The sequence below is a fragment of the Rattus rattus genome, chromosome 1 (assembly GCF_011064425.1).
Source record: "Rattus rattus isolate New Zealand chromosome 1, Rrattus_CSIRO_v1, whole genome shotgun sequence".
NCBI classification, from domain to species: Eukaryota; Metazoa; Chordata; class Mammalia; order Rodentia; family Muridae; genus Rattus; species Rattus rattus.
The window spans coordinates 224,515,067-224,538,345 of NC_046154.1; positions in this window are offsets into that span (position 1 = coordinate 224,515,067).

Below are 23,279 nucleotides of genomic sequence, written 5' to 3' on the forward strand. Positions count from 1 at the left end.
CCCTAATTCTAGCTGCCCGAAAGTCAGTATTCTGCTGGAAGCCTTTAGATGAAGATGAAGAACTCTCAGCTCTGCTTGTACCATGCCTACCTATATGCTGCTTTGCTGCAGCCTTGGCAATAATGGACTGAACCTTTGAAACTGTAAGCCAGCCCCAGTTAAATGTTGTCCTTACCAGAAAAGCCTTGGTCATGGTGTCTGTTTACAGCAGTAAAACAAATATTCATTTTGCTATTTTTTTTTTAGTGTACTGAGAGTATAACTTATTTTAATCACATGTATATTTTACAGAGCATGTTCTGGCTTCCAGAAAAAGTGAGGCTTGAAAAATTCTGTTTGCTAAAAGGTGTTTGTTGATACTTACATGGATAGTTTAGGTATATAAATTAATAAATACTAATATATATTATTGTTTGGATTTTTGAGAAAGAAACTCTATATACCCAGACTTCTATAAAATTCAGGATCCCTGCCTTACCTTTCCACACGCTGGAGTTATAGGAATGTGACACTATGTATGGCATTTGCGTTGTTTCGATTTCCTATTTTCTGATTAGATTAAATAAATTATATACAAATTCATTTCCAGTAAAGTCTTTAAATTCAGCATGACACTTCAGTTGGAAATTAGAACAAACTGAATTGTCTGAGATCTGAGAACTGAGTCTTTTAGATGACTTTTCAAAAATTTCACAAAAGAATGAGCGTCTTTGTCAGTGAGTAGGAGTGGATCTGTGCTCTGAAGCGCCTGTTGTCTCAGTTGCAGCAACACGTCCCAGCGGGACGATAAGTTTGACAGGATAGGACATAGGAAACAGACAGAATAAAAGATACTTTGGCTCTTGTTCATTTGATGACCTGGAAGACAGGAATCTGCTGACTCACAGCTCTCAAGAACAATCAACCATAAGTCAGTCACTCACCACTTCATAGTTGTCTGAAGAGAAGTCCATATTCTCAGAATTGTGGCTTCATACTCTTCTTTATAAAAGTCTTCAGAGGAGTTTTGGGGACTGTTATTTACATTATGAGAAATACAGTGCAATGAGGCAGGAGGCATTTTTACCAGTATAGTTGGATAACCTGATTTTGAAAATAATAAAAATTCTTTTAAATTGTCCTTTATCCCTTAGTTTTAGAACAGTAGAGTCTGTTGAGAATGACTGAAAACAGTTTGGAAAAAAACATACAAAATATGAAATGTTTTAAATAGATTAAGTATTGTTAAGGAAAACTCAAAATTTATTCCTTCTATACATAAAATTATTCATAATCAGATGAAAGAAATTAACCATTACGGTCATGCATGTGGGTATATGGCAGTTGAGTAATATTCAGATATTAAAATTACTAATAACTCACTTACATAATAAGATATACCACTGTCATACAAGGCAGTTTTACTTTTAGCACTATAGATCTTTTATAAAAGATACAGACTTTAGCAAAAATTATTTTTTAGTTTCCAGAGTAACAGATTTTAAAACAGCACCCTCTTATTCAGTCTATGGAGATAATTTAATAAATATATTCTAAAATCAGTCTTTCATTGTCAATATTTGTTTAAATCTGAAATAATTCTGTAATATAATTAATTAGAAACAGTATTATTCTTCATTTCTCAGGATAAATAGCTTAAAGAAATATGAATATTTTGATTTTTAATTCATTTTATTTGTAGAACTAGAATTTTGTAATGCAAATGGATATGATCCTAATTCAAACATTTTGTCTCAAGAACTAATGCAATTAAAATATAATTAATTTCTTCAAGGAAATAATATTAGTTACCATTTCTTGGCATTTAATATATATTCATGTTAAAATATTTTGAAGACATTATATAACTATAAAACCCAGTATGTATCTATGCATGATCCAATAATATTATTGTTATAATTAACTATTCAAGTTGTTGTACTATTGAAATTGTACATTAATGTTCTCATTTTTAATTTGTTTAATCACTAGAAAAAAGATGAAGCTTATCTGTGTAGTTAGTAGACTAAATAATCTATAATTTTAAGAGATATCTATGTTTATCCTGAAACAGGGTCTTATGGAACCCAAGTTGGCCTTTTACTCACTTTATAACTGAGGATGTCCATATATCTCAATTTTCCTGTCTACATTTCCCCAACTTTTGCTTGAAGGTGTGTGCTGCCACCATACCTAATCTATACCTTTTCATTAAAATAATTTTATTTTGTAAAATGGAGAGGACATATGCTCAACCAAAATCTCTCTTCTTATTTTAGTATATGAATTCAATTATTGCTGTGCAACTTCAGGCACTTGACTTAGCACCACCTTTCGAATTCTCTGTTTTGCCCAATAGTGGAATACACCTACACAGTGTGATTGCATCATGATGGGTGATTTTACATTCCTAGAAATAACTAGTACATCTCTTGTAAAATATCAATTATTTTTGTGAATATTTGAACATGGGCTTGTGTTTTGGTCTAGTCATAACTGCGGAGTGTAGCAAAGAAACACCTATATGTGCTCTGAAATTTCTAGCAATGTATAGATAGTAACATTCCATTCAAGTTATCATCTTCCAGTATTTAATATCTAAAAATAGCAAAGGATAGAAACATGAGATTTACTCATACTGCATATGCAAAATACCTAAAAATCTTTTCTATTAATGGGGTCCTTGGGAAGAACTTGAGGCTGAATAAATCAGAATATTTTACGACAATAATTGAGCATCAGGATTTATTTTAAGGTGCCAATTGTATTCTAATGGTGAGGCATTAATTCTGCACAGAAAAGTTAGCACTGGGCAAGAGTAATAACACATCTCCATTAATAGCTTCTGAGTGACAGAACCAGAGTACTTGTCTATGATGAAATAAAATAATATGGTTTACTAAGTAGATGAAGAAATTTGAAAGCAAATGGGTTCTCCCTGTGTATTCCTTGTTGTCAAGTTAATAAGGGTTAACGGTCTCTTGGTTCTTTGGTTTTTGTTTATTTGTTTGCTTGCTTGATTGTTTGTTTCTGTTGAAACTTCATTATAAGGAATTAACAAATAGACTGTCAGACATTTAAATCAACTAGACCAAATTCTTTACATCTCGATCAACTTCTACACAGTTAGAGCATCCCTTCTGAACTCATGGAGCTTAATGTTGGAATTCTGCACATTTGCCCTCAAATACACACTTTAGGCAATGAAATTAAAAAGTCTGTAAATTAGATCTGATATACCACCTTTAATAACTCATATCTGTTAGCTGTATTCTTTCTTTCACCATCACCCAATAGTTAGCTTTTTTTGTTTTTCATTTTACATTTTATATTATGCTCACATATACCTTTATTTATATTAACATCAGATGTGTGTGTGTGTGAGTGTGTGTGTGTGTGAGTATGTGTGCACCTGTTCATGCTTAAGCACACACACTAGGATGCATATCAGAGAGAATATATTTTTCTTCTGTGATTTTAACCTTTCTGGTATGTGACTTCTCTTAAAATTATTCTTTCAAAGTCTACTCATTTTACTGAAAATTTTATTTTTCCTTAGGATTGTAGCAAGTTTTCAGTATTCATTCTTTGCTGATAGACAATTAAATTGGTATCATTTTCTTGATATTATGAATAATGCAGCAAAAAGTATGAGTTCAAATTCCTCAACGATAAGCTGAGGAATTCTGAGTATATACCAAGAAATGAAGTATCTGCATCATGGGACAAGTCTCCAAACTTATTTGTATGATGCCTGTATTAATTGATACCACGTCCAATATTTCTTGTCAATTTATTGATGATAGACATTCCGATTGGCATTTGTTGGTATTATCTTAACTTAGTTTTAATAAATAAGTTAAAAACTACAATGTAAAAATATTTCTTGTACTGTTTCACTTATAGTCTTTCTTATTACCATAAAACGCACCATAAATTTTTTCCCAGAAATTTGAACCATGAACCTTTTTTTCTGGTACAGAATATTTCCTACATTAGATTAATTACTTTGCTTTTTATTCCCTGTTATGTTTACTAAACTTTCATCCTCTTAGCTGGACTCTCTCTGATGAAGGAAGTGTTGACCCATAGTGGGGCACATACACACACCAATAGTATTGAATGCAAAATGTAAACCAATACTGACCGAGTCACTAAATGATAGTCAATTGGAATGAGTGCAAAGTATACTCAAAAGATAGTCAATGAGGGCTAATTGCGAACAATAGAAGTAGAGAGAGAGTTCAATGAGGCCTGGACCTTGACAAAAAATAAAATAAAATAAAACAAAAAATAAAATAAAAACAACTAAAATTAATAAAATTATGTGAAAGAGAATCATCCATGACTGACATGAAGTTCAAGAAGGAGAAATTTGGTATGAGCTTTTCCTTAAGATTTTTCCAATGAAATATTGATAAATATAAAGTAGATCATTATGACTGTTACTACATTCATCCCTCTAATAATATCATTTCTACTTAGCATTCTCTTCACATTTGGCCTGATATTTCTAATCACAGAGTCGGAACTTATGTTTCATTATGATTATATAAAAGACAATTACTCACTTTGTTGTCAATAAATAAAGAAATTTTTTTCTCGTGACAGTTACAACAAGATACAATAATACAGGAATAATATAGGAAGATAAAACTAAAATATAACTGTTAGATGATAAAAGAATGAATGTAACTCTGGTGATTGTGATAGAGCCATTTGGTTCGTCACAGATATCAGATACTATTACTTGATAATATTAGAAGTTGATTAATTAAATAATTAAAAATAAGTGTTAAAAAAGGAGTCATAAACTAGACTGATAAGGTAAATGACAAAATATCAAAGACAAATATGAACAGCAGATAGAAAACAGGATGAGAGCACAACATGAAGTTTAAGACATCGATAGATCCCACCATATAGGTCTCCTAGACCTGATAAACATGGTTTAATAAAAATATACTTCTGAAGTATCAAAAACCAAAATGCACATAAAATCAAAACTAAATTGACTATGTATGTATATTAAGATTTCATGAATCTGAGTATGATGTAGGGTATAAATACTGTCCATATATCTCCAATTCGCAAAAACTAAAATGTTAAACAACTAAGAGGAAGAACAATTATATTTGAAGTTTGAAATTTACATGTTTTAACCAGGTAGCACAGAAGGGTCTAGGACATAAATTCAAGTGATAAATGAGGTATTTGGGAAGAAGGTTTTGAGCCTCTTGACACAGCCTCCAAATTGCCTAGGTTTTGTTTCCAGTAGCATTTCCAGATTGTAAATTTTCTTAATGAAGTGTAATTCATATTTCAAAGTTACCCTGGAGGAGGGGGTAGGCATGAATATTAGGCAGGATGACATCACTACTCTGTAGCCTTGGACAAAGATACAAACATAATGAGCAACTAAATTACCATCACCATTTCTGTCTGTGCTTTTGTTTTTTAAAGTAACTGTTGTCCTTTAGAAGGATAATAGTCACACAGTTGCTTTCTTTTGTTTTATTAATTAATTAATTAATTAATTAATTTATACATTCCAGATTTTATTCCCCTCCTGGTCCAAGCCCAAGGGTTCCACATCCTATACCTCCTCCCACCCCACTCCATCCAACCAGCCATCCAACCAGACCTCTAAACTTACTGGGGACTCCAGTCCCTTGAGGCTGAGGTGCACCTTCTTTGACTGAACCCAGACCCGGGAGTCCTCTGCTGTATATGTGTTGGAGGCCTCAGCTCAGCTGTGTGTATACTGCCTGGTTAGTGACCTAGTGTCTAAGAGATCTCAGGGGTCCAGGTTAATTGAGGCTGCTGGTCCTCCTACAGGGTTGTCCTTCTCCACAGCTTCCTCCAGCTTTTCCCTAATTCAACCAGAGGGGTCAACAGCTTCTGTTCATTGGTTGGGTGCACATATCTATATCTAACTTAGCTGCTTGGGTCTTTGGGAGAACAGTCATAGTAGACCTCTTTTTGTGAATGCCCCATATCTCCAGTAATGGTGTCAGATCTTGGGGCCTCTTCTTGAGCAGGAATCCACTTTGGACCTGTCACTGGACCTTCTTTTCCTAGGGCTCTTTTCCGTTTCCATACCTGCATTTCTTTCAGACAGGAAGAATTATGGGTCAGAGTTTTGACCATGGGATAGCAATCCTTTCCATCCCTCACTTGTTGCCTGTCTTACTGCTGGAGGTGGGCTGAACAAGTTCCCTCTCCCCTCTGTAGGGACTTTGATCTAGGGTCCCCCACTCCTTTGAGTCCTGAGAGTCTCTCAGTCCCCAGGTCTCTGGTACAGTCTATAGCTTCTTCCCAACCTCCTTCCTCCCAAGATCGCCTGTTTCCATTTTTTCTGCTGTCCCTCAGGGCTTCAGCCCTTTTCCCCCACCCAATAGCAGATCGTGTTCCCTTCTTCCCCCACCTCCATCCCCTTTTCCTCCCCTGTAACTCCCTCCCTCTCTCCTTATGGTTGCTTTCTTCTACCTCCTAAGTGGAACTGAGGCGTCCTAACTTGGGCCCTTCAGCTTGTTGACCCTTTTGAGTTCTGTGGACTGAATCTTAGGTATTCTGTACATTTTTGTGCTAATTTCCACTTATTAGTGAGGCCACACCATGCATGTCCTTTTGGGTCTGAGTTACCTCACTCAGGATGACATTTTCTAGTTCCATTTATTTGTCTGCAAAACTTAGGATGTCCTCATTCTTAATAGCTGCATAGTATTCGATTGTGTAAATGACCTGCATTTTCTGCATCCATTCTTCTGTCATGGGACATCTGGGTTGTTTCCAGTTTCTGGCAATCAAAAATAAGGCTGCTATGAATATAGTGGAACTCGTGCCCCTGTGTCATGGTGGGGCATTTTTGGGGTATATTCCCAAGAGTGGTATTTTACTTACTTACTTACTTACTTACTTACTTATGTGTATGTGTGGAAATCAGAGGACAACTTTTCACATCTGATTTCATTCTTTCATCCACGTAGGCTCCAGAGGTCAACTCTTAGGTCACCAAACTTACTGAAAACAGCTACTGCCTTATTTTTCACTAGCCTGTGACTTATTTTCTTTAAATTATCACTAAAAGAAAACAATTACATTTTAAACAAGCTGAGATAGTGTTGTGCCTTGGCTCTGAAGTGGAAGAGTGTGACTCAACTAGTGGGAGTGGTTTGTTTGTTTGGACGTGCTTTCATTTTACATTTTATTATTACTTATGTGATGGGTAAATTTTCTTTAATTTTAATTTTTTTATTGAATTATTAAATTCAATTGAAAATTATTTCAATTTATTGAAAATAAAACCAGATCGCACTTTTCTCTCCCTCCACTCTCCCTTCATGCCTGTATCCCCTCTCTCCCCCGATCCACTACCCTTCCATTTCCTCTTTAGAAAAGAGCAGGCCTCCAAGAGATGAGAGCAAAACAGTGTAAAGTAAGATACAATAAAACAAAGGGAAAGGCCTCATATGGAGGAGCTGGACAAGGCAGCAGAAGAGGAGAGAAAGAGTCCCAATAGCAGGCAAAAGACTCGCCTGCTTCCCCAGATAGAGGTGCCACCAAACCACTAACTGAATAGCCATCACATAGAAACAAAGGACCAAATGCAGACTTCTCTATGCCTAATGCTTGCCACTTTAGTCTCTGTGAGCCCATGTGAGCCCCGCTTATTTGATTCAGTTGACAGTTTTCTTCTGGTGTCTTCCATACACTGTGACTCCTACAATCTTTCCTCCCCTCTCCTGCAGGATTCCCCAATCTCCAAGGAAAGGGGTTTGATAGCACACGCCAAATTAGATCTTCTCTCTGTATAAAGTCTGGCTGTGGGTTTCTGTACCCATTCCCATTTGCTGCCAATAGAAGTTTCTCTGATAATGCCTGGACAAGGCACCCATCTATGGGTATAGCATATTATCATTAGGAATCATTTCTTTGTCATGTCCTCCTACTGGCTCCCCTATAGTGGTGTTTGATCTGCCCTAGGTCTCTGGGCTACCCAGTCTCTGCTTCCTGGTCATTCAGGCAGTGGAAAGCATAACTTCCCTCTGGCCTCATGTCGATCCAAATATTGGTTGGCTACTCCCACAAGTTCTGCTCCACCATTTTCCCAACACATCTTGCAGGCAGGAAAACTGTAGTCTGAGGGAGAGTTGATGGCGAGGTTTCTTTTCCAGTAGTCTGCAGAGTACCTTCTCAAATCAAAGAGACTAGAACTTAGGTATGGAAGCTCCCTACAGACACCATCTTGACCTCTCTATATTCAATGAGCTATGTGGATATTGCCCTCTACAATGGGACCCTACTGTCAGTTAAAAAAAAAGAAAAACAAACAGCATCTTACTGTTTTTTAATAAAAATCATCTCTATTATGAAGTCTGTATTATAATGCTTATTTTCATTTTTTTCTTTCATCTGATGAAATACCACAGAATTTATTAAAACATATGGCAATGGAAAATGTGAATCTACACACAAGCATGTGACAGACCTTGCTGCTTGCTGAGAAACAATTATTTCAGTATAGCTTGACAATATGGTTTTCGCAAACACTCTATGCTTCATTTTTTCCCCTGAAGTAAGCGTGCTGTTAAGAAAATTTATTCACACGGGATCCTTTACTCAACCTACAGCAATAACAATAAACTCTTTCTCCCAAGTCCCTCTCAGATTTCCCTCTAGTGACAATAACTATACACTGCATCTACCAATTCAATATTGTTTAGAACTCTAGCAATTTTAATTCATTCCCTTTATGCTGCTTTACACACTAGCAGTGAATGAATTGGGAGCTTCTGCTTTAGTTTGCAAAATAGAAATGCTTCATAAAAATAGAATTTGCTATCCACTTTTATGTTCCAGTGGCCGGAGTTTGTATTTGGAGAATATTCTGCCAGCTTTCTCTTAGCTTTCTATCAAATGACATACTATGAATTTCCTCCAAATGTGTTTTAATAAAGTTTTGGTTTAACTCTGTTCAATAAAGAATATATTAACTAAAAGCTTCAACTAAAATTATTTCTCTACTTGACCAGTGATTGATTTAATAAGATTTCATTGTCTTTGAATGAAATGTTAATAATCACATTTATTTGAAATATTAAGCATCACATTTTCAAATGTTTGGTGATTTAATTTTTTACTTTATGTTGTATGTTAATTTTCATATCATTTTACATTGTAAATAATGCTTTGCCTGCTGAGATTGCATTTGTACATGGTCCCAGGTTTAGGTGTCAAACTATTATCATTTAAATTTTTCTGTGGTTTCTTTTCTTCTAAAAGGAAAGAATTATTCCAGAAGATATCTTTTACAATAGAAGTCTGTAAAGAACATTGGAGAATATACTGCAGAACATCTGAAGTGGACTGTCCGCAAACGATAGAAGAAGCAAATCAGATTCTGTCAAGATAATAATTTCCACACCCTGACCCACAGAATTCATTAGATTATACTTATCACTAATTTTACGACTCTAAATTGTGCATCTATAGGATTATCTAATAGTTAAATCTTAATTGCCACCTTCTATGTTTGGAAAAGCCAGGCATAATATTTTAGGACAAAGGAAAATCCTTGCAATTGAAAATTATATAATGACGTAAGATGAGTATTTTCAAAAGAAAAGTGGCTGTGTAATGGATTAGAGACTGCATAATAATTTAATTATGTAAAGAGATTAGCAATCACAGCAATAGTAAAAATATTAAAAAAATGAATCTAGTCTTATCTGTATGTGTGACAATAATGAGATATCCAGAACTGATGGATTGAGAGTCATAACTGGAAATGGACAAATTAACCCATGTAGTGATATAATGTCCAAGAATTCTAAGATTTGGAAAAATAATGATATGTCACAACTGGTCAAAATGCAGAGATTAAGTAACTGTGAGGTGCTTGACCCCAAATACTTATAAAATTACCCCTCCAGAAGAGGGGCAGAAAGATCTTACATATGTACAAATTTTCTTTCTCCTATGTATTGTAGGAACTTGGACCACCATATTTTTCACGAGACTTATTTCCTCCATTCCATCATTTGCTGAATATTGTACTGTTACTTCTTTAGCCAACTAATTCTACATTGTATTTTGATGCACAATAAAGAAAATGCCCTTAGAATGAGGTCTGAGTCCTGTGAATCCTTCCCTACTCCAAAAAGGAATGATAAAGAACCTAATTCAAACCTGTGCAGGTAAACATACATAGCCACAGTATACCAAAGAACATATTCTGTATCAATCTACTCTTTCTTCTGACTCTTGGATTCTTTCCATATACTTGCCTGCCTGCAATGCTACCTGAGACATAGAGGGGGTGACATGGATTGCTTGCTTTGGCTGAGCATTTATGAATCACTTATTCTTAGCACCTTGACCAGTTATGAATCTCTGAAGTTATCATCATATTCTTCAAACAGAAGCTTCTCTGAGTAAAGATGTCAATAACACTAATATATATGCATAAATATAAACACTAGCTGGCAATATGACAGGCATGTCTTTTCTATTGGGCAAGACAATTGCAGTAGCTTTGCCCCTTATGTTTATTCTAGAAGCAATTAAAGATCAATGGTGGGATGAAAGACACTTTCTTGTTGTTGTAGATATTGGTTAAGTTTCCCATTCTCCTGCAATTAATTCTCTCTCCATCCTCTGGCAAGAAGACCCAAATATACTCATTGAAGACAGAGAACATGAGGCATGGGGAGAGAGAAAGAAGAGAGTGATAGGTTAGAGAAAGAGAAAGGATCAGCACTATAAGAGATGAAAATATGATACCAATATATTATGGAGAAAAATGAAAGAATATGCCTTAAAAGTATCTTCAGAAAGACCAATTGTGTGAAATTGTATTTATCCTCTCAAAGACCACTAAAACCACAAAATACTACAGTGAAAATAGGATTATGGTTTCTAAGACTAGAAAGGCAATGATTATATGTACCTAATTGTAATCACTGATATTGTATCGTATTGGTCTTTCTATTTCAGGATACATAACTCTTCTTAAATGTCTTTAATACATGCATCCATATTTTCATATTTATTTTTAGAAATCAGCTTTATTGAAAAAAATAAGAATATCCCATATGAGTGTATATAAATTGCAGTGCTATTCATATATTTATTAAGATCTATGTTAGTTCACATTTTCTTTAATTTTATCAAAGTAAACATGATTAAAGACAGAGAATCAAAGGACGATAACATTTGGACAACACCACGGTTTTTCTTTGCTCAGATTTCTTTTTGTTCACACTGAAGACACAAAAGAATAAAGGAAACAGCAACGATAGGAGATTTGTGTTTGAGGCATGACTGCGACACATTGGCCATGAGGCACAGATATTATTGCCATGTCTTTAAGGCAAACTGTGCACTGAAGCAGAAATGGCCAGAAAGTATAGCCCAGTCACACCTCAAGATACTTAATTCAGAATGTTTAATGACAGCTAAATGTTCTTTGTCAAGCTATATAATCAGCCTCTGGTTGTATTCATTAATCAAAGAGGTTGAAGGCAAAAAATAAAGAAGAGATAAAAATTAAAAGTGCCTCTTCAAGAAAATGTAAAGAAATAGATCAATGTAGGCAACCTCTGGTAGTCTTTGTTTTCCTTTTCTTTATTTATATTTAAGTTAATTGCCTATATTTAGCCATAGCTAATGTCTCACTTGGAGCAGTTAATGAAGAATTCAGTTCTATCTTCTATGCTTTTCATCAACTTCCATAAATTGTTTAAATATTATTTTATATATAACACTACTAATGTCATATTGATTTTGAATGACATTTTTCTATTTTAACTTTCAGACATGTTCTAGAAAACTAAACATGTTCAGAAAACTAAAATTAGTTTTCTTAAGAGGCTAATATGGAATCTAACAGATATTCAATCACTCTGAAGCAACTGACAACCAGTTTTCAGGAACACCTGCAAACAAGATGAAAAAACAATCCATTGTCCCTATGTCATAATGTCTCAGTATCACAAAGGGCTGTCTGTTGGATGATACTTTTATCTCTGAGATGGAGCACACAAAAAATACAGTTCTTGCTACCTAAAGTAGCCTTTTCAGCTTAACTTAGAATTAATTGAGAATTCATGATTCTCTATCCACCTTCATATTTCAGTCCCAGAAATACACTGTAGTATTGGTGTAATAGAGTTTATTTTGGTTTGTTGTTGTTGTTGTTGTTGTTGTTGTTGTTGTTGTTGTTGTTTTAGGTTCTTTGATCATACTAAAAAACTATTGTTTTTCTTAAAGTCACTTCGAACACCTTTTTCGCTTTTTAATACAACCCACTACCACAAGTCATTTTTCTCACCAACTTACTAGATCAACTCAGTTCCTCACTAATTTAGAACTTCTTCTTCTTATACTACAGATACGTGCAACTACCATCCATCATCAAAGAAGCGTCACTTTATAGCACACAGAACCCATCACAGAAAAACTACAGCCAGACACAGTGCACTCAGTGGATAGTGGGGAGCCCAGTCACAAAGCACAGGTCTCTCTCAAAGCTCTAGCATCTAAAGAAAGAACAGAATGACAGCAAGAGCCAGGACACCAGGAATCCTACCATGAAGCATCAATCCTCGAACTGTCTGCATTAGCAACACTGTAACAATGGCAATGCCCATAAACATGCTAACATGGAAAGGGGGAAATTTCACAGGATGGGACTTATAGATAAAGAAACATAGGTAACCAATAACTGGTGGGAAAAACAGTCTTTCCCAGAATGGAGTCCTCTACTGGTCATTCAACAGGAAATAGTCAACCCTGAGATTATATATACCCATAAACAACAGATTGGATTCTACCAGGCATATTTATTTACTTGTAAAACACACACACACACACACACACACACACACACACACACACACACACACACACACGAGACCCAACAGCAGCAGCAGCAGCTACAACAATATCAATCAAAGAAAAAGAGGATATCAATTTGAGAATGGTCATGCAGAGATTTAGAATGAGGCTTCCTGGAAGTGGGTAGAGGAAGAACAGGGATAGGGTAAAATGAGGTGATTCTGTTTTAATTAAGTATGTTAAAAGTCATCTTCTTCCTCTTTGGCTCTGAAAGTGGCATCCCCTCTCTTTTGGCCACGATCCTTTTTACTTGGGGAGGAGAAGGAAGGAGTATCCTTTTACTGCTTGCTGAATATTTCTCCCAGTTTCTTCTTTCCAATGATTGTAATCTTGGACATTAATGAGAGTACTCTTTCTTTTATGTCCAGAATGCTTAACTGATTTCATATGAAAAATGTTATCGGGTGTTTTGAGTAAAAATGATGCTAGACAAGCTGAGCAACACTGCTGATTTTGCATCAAAAGATAAAGAAAACATATTAGAGATGATCAGTATGTTATAAACAATATTCTCTGCTCCCTCTTATTTGCTACTTATTGTGTTTGCCTTCTTTGGAATGAGAACATACCAAGGGCAGAAGCAAAGTGTTGTGTTTCTTAACCTAAGGGGGCTTGAAAAATGACCAATCACCTCATATAGGGCAAACGCAACAGATAAGACAAATAATTCCACTGAAGCTGAGCTTAATGAATCAGTGAGTTCAATTGGGTTTCTTACAAGAATATAGATGAGGGATAACTTACTAGAGCATGAAGGACTAAAAGACATCTGCACTAGTGAACAGTCTAACCACAATATGAGTGATGACTCTCAAATTATATCTCTGAAGATGCTTTGGCAGAACAAAGCAGCTCCTCTGGTCCCGGAGTCTGTTCTGTCCCCACAATGTCACTGCTTCTACAACCTCCAGGAAGTCTCAGTGGATTTTTGCAGCTTGTATGTTATGGTGACTTTCTGAGTTACATGATCTTCCTCCTTCTGGAACTATTTTAATTCTGAGGTAAAAAGCTATGTAATACAACTTGTCATTTGTTAAATCTATAAATTGGTGGGTTCTTTCAAATTTGATAAAGAGTGCAAAGAGCTACTGAATATTTTCCCCAGCTTCCTTCTTCTTGGTGCTCCTTAGCTCACAATTAGGATATAATGGAAGCCTTCTCTCTAATGAATGCAGAAACCACAACTGACTTATATAAAAGGTGTTACCAGAGCTTAGATGTGGAGAAGAGCAAGTCACTTCTTATTGTTTGAAAAATTAAGGGCATTGTTTGGTTTTGTTTGGGGTTTAAATATGGACATTTTGAGGAAAAAACCTTGTAGTTACATTTGTAAATCATTACAGTGTTAAACTGTCCTTCTCCTTGGAAGGATTAGCTATCTGCATATCACAAAAAAAAAAAATCCAGCATCATATTTAGGAAATGTAAAGGGATACTTTTAAAAGCACCACAGGGGATATGTGTACCTAATGATTTTAGAATAGTGGAATAAATAAATAAGCTTCTTCCTTGCACAATGATATGATAGTATACTTATGTGACCACAAAAAAATTCCACCAGAGAACTCCTTCAGCTGATAAACAACTTCAGCAAAGTGGCTGGATATAAAATTAACTTAAACAAATCAGTAAACTTCCTCTACTCAAGGGAAAAATGGGCCGAGAAAGATGTTATGGAAATGACACCCTTCACAAAAATCACAAATAATTTAAAATACCTTGGTGTGACTCTAACCAAACAACTGAAAGGTCTGTGTGACGATAACTTCAAGTCTCTGAAGAAACAAATTAAAGACCTCAGAAGATGGAAATATCTCCCATGTTCATGGATCATCAGGAATAATATAGTAAAAATGACCATCTTACCAAAGCAATCTACAGATTCAATGCAATTCTTACCAAAAGTCCAACTCAATTCTTCACAGAAATAGAAAGTTTAATTCTCAAACTCATCCAGAACCACAAAAAAACCCTGGCTAGTGGAAACTATTCTCAACCATAAGAGAACTTCTGGGGGAATCACCATCCCTGAACTCAAGCTCTATTACAGAGCAATTGTGATAAAAAGAACATCATGGTATTGGTACAGAGCCAGATAAGTAGATCAGTGAAATAGAATTAAAGACCAAGAAATGAACCCACACACATGTGGCAATTGATCTTTGACAAAGAAGCTAAAACCATCCAGTGGGGGGGAAAAAAAGCATATTCAACAAATCGTACTGGCTTAAATGGCAGTCTTCATGTAGAAGAATGCAAATTGGCCTGTTCTTATCTCCTTGTACAAAGCTCAAGTTCACATGGATCAAAGACCTCCACATAAAACCAGATATACTGAATCTACTAGAAGAGAAATTGGGAAGCCTCAAATATATCTGCACTGAGGAAAATTTCCTGAGCAAAACAAATGGGATCTCATAAAACTGAGAAGCTTCTGTAAGGCAAAGAACACTGTCATCAGGATAAAACCGATTGGGGAAAGACCTTTACCAACCCTACATTTGATAGAAGGCTAATATCCAAAGAACTCAAGAAGTTAGACCCTAGAGAAACAAATAACCCTATTAAAAATAGGGTACAGTGCTAAACAAAGAATTCTCAACTGAGCAATATCAAATGACCAAGAAGCACCTAAAAAAATGTTCAACATCCTTAGTCATCAAGAAAATGCACATCAAAATGACCCTGAGATTCCACCTCACACCAATAAGAATAACTATGATCAAAAACTCAGGTGACAGAAGATGCTGACGTGGACGTGGAAAAAGAAGAACACTCCTCTATTGCTGGTGGAATTGCAAACTGGCACAACCCCTGAGAAAATCAGTCTGGCAGTTCTTCAGAAAATTGGACATAGTGCGACCCAACAGAAAGTCCCAGAAGCCAGGAAAGCAAGAGGCTCCCAGGACCCAATGTGGATGACATTTGCTGAAATACCCAACAAAGGGGAGAGAGAACGTGTAGAGACCAGAGGTTAGGCATGACCCCCAGTTGAAGGATAGGACCATGTTGCTGTAAAATTATTTTAAAAAGTGCTATATTTTACCCCATTAGATTTGGCACCACGGTGTCCCGAGATATCTGGTAGATATCTTCAACTCAGTCAGCAAAGCATCTCACTTGCTCTGCTCCATCCCATATCACACTAGTGAAGGTTTCTCTCTGAACCTGGTAACAATCTCTCTACCTATCTAGTTCCCAAGGCAGGTTGCCACCATGCCAGAAATACACATTTCAATTCTGTGGCAGCCCAATGTCTCCACCACCACAAACTCTCTTAAACTTAAATTGCCACACAACACAATAACCTCTGATCCAATTGAAAAGATATAATTGCCCACCTAAACATAAAAAGCTCTGTACACACATCCATCCCTTAAGAATATTCATAACAACCTGTAAATGTGCAGATAACAATCTTAACATCAGCCTCCATGTTCTCTCCACTCCTTCTCTTGCCTTCTCCAGTCTCCTCCTCTCTCTAAATCTCTTCTCCCACCCATCTTTCCCTCTCATCCGATGACATCTACCACCTAACCTGTGTGATGACATCATCCTACAGAGCCACCCACTCAAACATTTTAAACCAGAGTTGTTCCAGTCTAAAGGAAATAGAGGGACAAAGAATGGAGCAAGAGACTGAAGGAAAGGTCATCCAAAGACTGCCTCACTTAAGGATCTAAGCCATATATAGCCACCAAACCCAGTCACTATTATTGATGCCAAGAAGTGATTGCTCACAGGAGCCTGATATGGATGTTTCCTAAGAGACCCTATCAGAGCCTTACAAATACAGATGTGGATGCTTGCAGTCAACCATCTGACTGAGCACAGGGACCCAAATTGAGGAGTTAGGGGAAGGACTGAAGGAGCTGAAAGGGTTTACAAGCCCATAGGATGAACAACAGTATCAACCAACCAGACTCCCCATATCTCCCAGGGAACAAACCTCAAACCAAAGAATACATGTGGAGGAACCCATTGCTCCAGTAGCATATGTTGCAAAGGATGGCCTTGTCTGGGATCAATTGCAAGGGGAGGCCCTTGGTCTTGTGAAGGCTTGAGGCCCCAGTGTAGGGGAATTCTAGGGCAGTAAGGTGGGAGTGGGTGGGTAAGTGCGGTGCACCATAGAGGATAGGGTTTTTCAGAGGGAAAACCAGCAAGAAGGATAACATTTGAAATGTAAACATATAAAATAACCAATTATTCTTTTTAAAATCATAACAAACCATTTTATGAAGAATATATATATATATATATATTCAATTATAATGTGCAGTTGTCAGTAAATACTGAGACAAAGCCTTACAGAATGCTAAGGGTTTTCTACATATGGAAATGGACCATTGAACAGAACTCTCTCTTCCCTGACCCTGTACTCACAAAGAGGCACACATTCTGTGAAGTATTCATATGACCATTATAGTTAGGTGCTGAAAGAGGTCCCATGCTAAGCCCAAACAAGAATGTTTACAAAGTTTAACCTCAGTTTGGTCAAAGATCTTTTTTTTTTTCTACACAAATCACTCCTTCATTTTGACTATTTCTTCAGCCACTGAAAATGAAGAAATCAGTTGTGCTCCAATTGCTCTGTAGATTGGTACCATGCCTTTCCCATCACAATTTCTTAGAATATCAGTTCCATAACAAGGAAAATTCAAGGAGAGCATAAAAAAAAAACACATCCTTCACAATATATTGTGTAAATAATTTTAAAACTTATTTTGCATAGAAGATTGAAAAGCAATAGTATTAAATGTATGATAAATTAGATAGTACAAAAATGTTTATTGAAAAAAATTATGTCCTATTAAATATCATTTTACCACAATCCAATGACAAACTTTTATGAGTCTATGACACTAATTGCATCATTAATTTTAGCACAAAACTGAAAGGATTGATGTGGTAAGATTCTAATTCTTCAAAAAAAAATGTGTGGAAAAATAATTTATATTCCAAAAATAAAATTAGTTTTAATATTTTAATACTATTAGTATTAGTACATAAAAATTAATTAAAGTTTTATAAAACAATAAATCATAGGTTTAACATGTTCTAGTTTGCTGAATACAGATAATTTTAATTATGACAACACAAGAAATTCTTGCATTTTTAAGTAATATTATTATGTTTTATAATGCAGTGAAAAAGCTTGAGCAACAGTAAATAGAAAGCCAAATACTTGTAAACATCTCTAAAAGAAAATATAATTTTTCTAGACAAAGTATAGAACTACACTGAGGAAAAATATTAAACAGAAACACCCATATTAAACAAAACAGCATATTTCCATAATTTTTTAATGTTTATTACTTCATAGCAAGTTCATTCTTGTGTTCATAAATAATTCCTACAAATTTTTATTTTATTTAACATAGAAATGCAATAGTTAATTTTGGCTGCCATTTTGACCACATTTGGAATCAACTAAAATGGTTATTTGGAACTCCTATGAGGACCCTGAATCAGATTGATTGGAATCAGAATATCCACTCTAACTGTGGCCGACACTGTATGGTATCTGCCTAAATAAAAGGGCATGACAGAATGAATTTGTCTGCTTACCTTCATTATCATTATCCATCTGTCCTGTGCCTTCAGGATTCTTTTCTTGGTACTGAAGCCAGCTCTGAGGGCTTCCAACATGAGCTGGAGACCAGCAACTCTCTGTAAATACACTAGGTCTTCAATGTCAAACTGCTACTGCTGAGATATACAGCCTTCTAAACTGAGGAATTACCAGAAACTCAGCAAGCACGAGGCTGCCAGTGTTGGACCACCTGTAGCATATCATGTCGATAAACCTAAAAATCCCATGTATATATGTGTGTGTGTGTGTGTGTGTGTGTGTGTGTGTGTGTGTGTGTGTGTGTGTATGTATGTGTGTATGTATATATGTGCATATATGTATATGTATATATATATATGTATATATGTTCTGTTTTAAGAACCTTCAGTAATAATTATAGTCTTATTTTTTCTCATTTACATAGGGTACCAAGTGTTAATTAACATGTTAAATCTCATTATTGTCGGGAAATGTAGGTCCTTGTCATTTGAAGGTGTTTCAAATCTAGAAAGCTATCATGTCTTGAGATTTTATAAAATATTTAGGATGATATTTTCAGTGGGAGTTGGTATTTGTCCTTCTATCTGTCAAAACCAAGGCCAAGTGTTGCTTTTTCCTTTCTTGCTGAATTTCTTGGCCTGCAAGAAAATCATCTTTCATATGTTATAGTAAGAATCAATAATTCATGGAATATGTTTCCAATGCTTGTCAAGTACAATACAAATATTACACTTCCAAGGCTCAACACTTGGTCCTTAACACTGAGCTTATCATACCTTTATACAAATTGCTTGGTCACTACTAGCCCTTATGACTTTGGTGACTGTGTTGTGGAGTAGAAGTAATTTAAAAGGTGGTATGTTTAAAATAACTATTTGGGATAGATATATTACTATTGAAATTAACTAGACATGGTAAAACATTACTATTTAAAATTTGCATAACTCAAGTCATATGGTATTTTCAATACTTCATTTTAGTTTGCAAAAGCAACAGCATTACTTAAAAGTGGAAGATAAAGGATGACTCATTTCCTCATGTGTAAAAAGACTGCTAAATAATGTAAACACTATTTTAAAAACAGTTACCTGTAATGAGACTAGGTTTTTAGGTAATAACAACAAATACCAACAAATAACCAGAACCCAGAACCTAGTATTTGAAAAATCAATTTATCAATTTTTGTTCAATGTGCTTTTCTCAGAATACTCAGTTTCTGGTTACAAAATTCAGCAATTTTTCAGGTAATAGTCACAGGAAAGAAGGGAATAAAAGATGTTATAAGATATTCTTGTCCTAAAGGCCTATTTTTTAGAGAGTTTCAGCACTTTTTGTACTGGCCTTCAGCTTACAGATAGGAAAAAAAAGTACAAGTAATAACTGTAACAAAAGCAAAGACTCCTTTTAGTCTCACTTGGCAGAGAACACTTATCCACATGTATAGATGGAACTTGAGAGTTTTATCAAGTCAGAAAACATTTGTGGCACATTTGTGGTACAGATGAACCTTGACACCAGGCAGAACTGGTAAGGTTGAAGATGATTCAAAACCACAGTGAATCTTACAATTGAAAACAGCAGATGTTGGAACCAGGTTCCAGCCAGGCTCTAGCTGTCGTTGAACACATAACCATGGAACCCCACTCAGAGTACCATGATATCCAGTCACATAGCATTAAAACCTAGAGTTCACCATGTTAATGAGGTATCTAGATAAGCCCCAAAGGTTTAGCCAATGAGCTCCCCTTCTTGGGCATTCCTTTCTGCAAAAGGTACTTAATCCCTGGTTCACCCTAAGTAAGATGTACCCATTCAGAGCTGTCATAAATAAAACAGTTTGGACAAGAAAGGACACTCTCTTTCATCAAAGATCACTGGGCAGGGGAAGCCTTCATCTCCTGTAGAAGACCTTCTCTTTCAGCTCCTCCAATACTCTTAGTACTCACTTGAAACCAAACTGGGTTTCTCTGTCCATGGCTCAACCATCCCTTTTCTGCCTGGCCACTAGGGAAGTCAAGAACCCATGGACTACCATTCCCAGTGGTATATGAGTCCACAAGATTGAGAACCACATTATCCAGCTCAGACCCTGCTGTTTCTTGCCCCGAGAAGCAAGTGCTGGGATCCCCTATCTTGGACTGACTTCTGCCTTCCTTCAGTTATATGCAGGCAGCACTCCTCATTCCAGTGGTGAAGCAGACACAAAGCCAGACAGACAGTAACATAGCAAAACTAAAAAAGAGGAAACAAAATGAAACGACCAAAAATCACAAGCAAATCACTGCATGAGAACAACAAAAGGACAAATTAAAAAACATCAATTATCAGTAGGAATAACTCAGGTTACCTGCAATAAGCAAACATGGAATTCCAAAGTATATGAAATGGCCTTATACATATTAAAGAACATGCTAACCACCCCATGTGGTCAGTTAATGTTATTCAGCTTCTTGTTGTTATGAAATAAGTTAAATGGTAGAAAGTTTACTTTTTGACTCAGTTTGAGAAATTACAACCCATGGCTCCACTGCATTTTGGTATCTCGTGAGGCGAGACATCATCATAGTCAGGAAATAGAAAGCAACAGAGGATTGGTCCAGGAGAAAGATGGTGCTTAAGAACATTTCACCGATGACTTTTTCCAACTTCAAAGAACCATGAGGCATGCCAAACACATAGCAAATTCTGAATTCCTTGATAGATAAATTCCTTGGTAATGGAAAATCACTCCTGATCCATTCTCTTGTGATTTCTAGCACTACAATGAAATACCTTGACCAAAGGGAATTGGGGAAGACAGGGGAACATGGGAACAGGAACTAATACAGAGAGTATGGAGGTTGCAGCTCAGTCTACTTTCTTATAGAACCAGTGACCACAAGCTCAGGGGTCATACCACCAACAATGGGCTCCCACCACATCAGTCACTAATTAAGGAAATGCCTTCTAGGCTTGCCTACCCACCCATCTTCTGAAAGTATGTTCTTAATTTATGTTCTCTCCTTTAAGGAAACTGTAGCATATGTCAAGTTGACATAAAACTGTCCAGCATTCTCATCTTGTAAGCCATGAAATAAGACATACATAGCTTTTCAGTCAACCTTAGCAGACCGAGGAGTTACGCTGGCCCTTTTAGAACCTCTTATTCAGTCCCAGTCATGATTGATATCGATGAAGTTGAAAAGAATTTTGGGGCTACCTGACGTAATACAGCAGAGTTGAAATTTAATTGAATTAGTAATATTTTTCTTTTATTAAAATATTTTTCTCACATAATATATTCTGATTACAGTTTCACTTTTCTCTACTTGTCCATGTTTCTTCCTGCCCCCTTTCCATGTGGCTCCAGTCCCTTTCTGTCTATCACAGGAAGACAAACAATTCCCAAAAGGATGATGATGATGATGATGATGATGATGATGATGATGATGATAAAGATGATAAAGATGATAAAATAAAATAAGATAAAAGAAAAACACAGTTTAATATTTGACAAAAAAATTAAATAAAATAGAAGAAGAAATTCCAAGAGAAGGCACAAGAATCAATGACCCACTTTATCTCTCACACAGAAATCCCATAAAAACACTAACTTGGAAGCTATATAATCTGTATATAATATTTATGCATATACAATACACTATACAGTATAATATACAATACAATATACAATAGCATATAATATAATATTTCATATATATGTATATATACATACATGGAAATCTGTTCATGCTTCCTCAGTCTTTGTTGATTTAGAAATCCTTGTTTTCTTCATGTCCTCCATCATCTCTGGTTGTTACACTCTTTCCACTTCCTTTACTTAGGAGTTTTCTGATCACTGAGGCAAGGAATTTAACCTAGGTTTAAGTGTTAGGGTTAAAAGAAAGAGGCTCAAAAAGAAAGACATATTCAAGTAATGGTTTCAATAAACTGTGTTGGTATTGGCACTATATATCATTTTGGTTGTTCACAAGTTACATCTCAAATGGTTAGTATATAAAGTGTTTCTTAAAATCTTTTTGCCTGTTTACCCCCCAAAGAATAAGTTAGTTAAGTATGGTGGATCTAGAGGTATCTTAAATGGAATTACAATCTTATAAAGTGAAATCACGGCCAAGTAGGGTTGCTCAACTTGTTGAGTGTTTGTCCTTACTATTTAAACAAGGTATGTGGTGAGAGTCTTAAAACCTTGCATGTTTATAATTATTAAGAAATAATTTGCTTTATTAATAATTAGATTTTGATTCTTGATTCTTTGCAGGCAAGATATTTTAGTCATATTCTTGGGTGAGAAATTCCCTTTTTTAATCTGATTTTCTTCATGTTTTACTGGCATAATTTATTTCTCAGTAATTGGACTGATGAGTTAGGGACCAAGACTTTAACATGTGTGTCTGAGGAAGATAGTTCACATCAAAAATCACATTATCCTTGGGTGATTTTATTTAAAAGATCTGAGTATTTATAATATAGTAGTCAAAAAACAGAAAAATATTACAATGAAACGCATATAATTTACACATGTCAGAGAGTGATAACTAAATTGACTTTATGGGAAGTAATGAGATAAAAATTGATTTTATAGCATTTGTTCAAATACAAATTTTATAGAAAATGATAGTTTATAGCTAATAAATTAGTAAAGAATTAGACTAAACATTGTCAGTGTCCTTTGATAAAAATACTGTGATTCAGCACTTGTTTTCAGTGCACTGAAATAAGGAAAGATGTTTTGGAAAAAGCTTCATTCTTAATAAGTAGTAAACAGGTAAGGTAGTTACAGATTCTTCCTTAGAGAAGCAGATATCCTATGCACTGCACTTGTCAG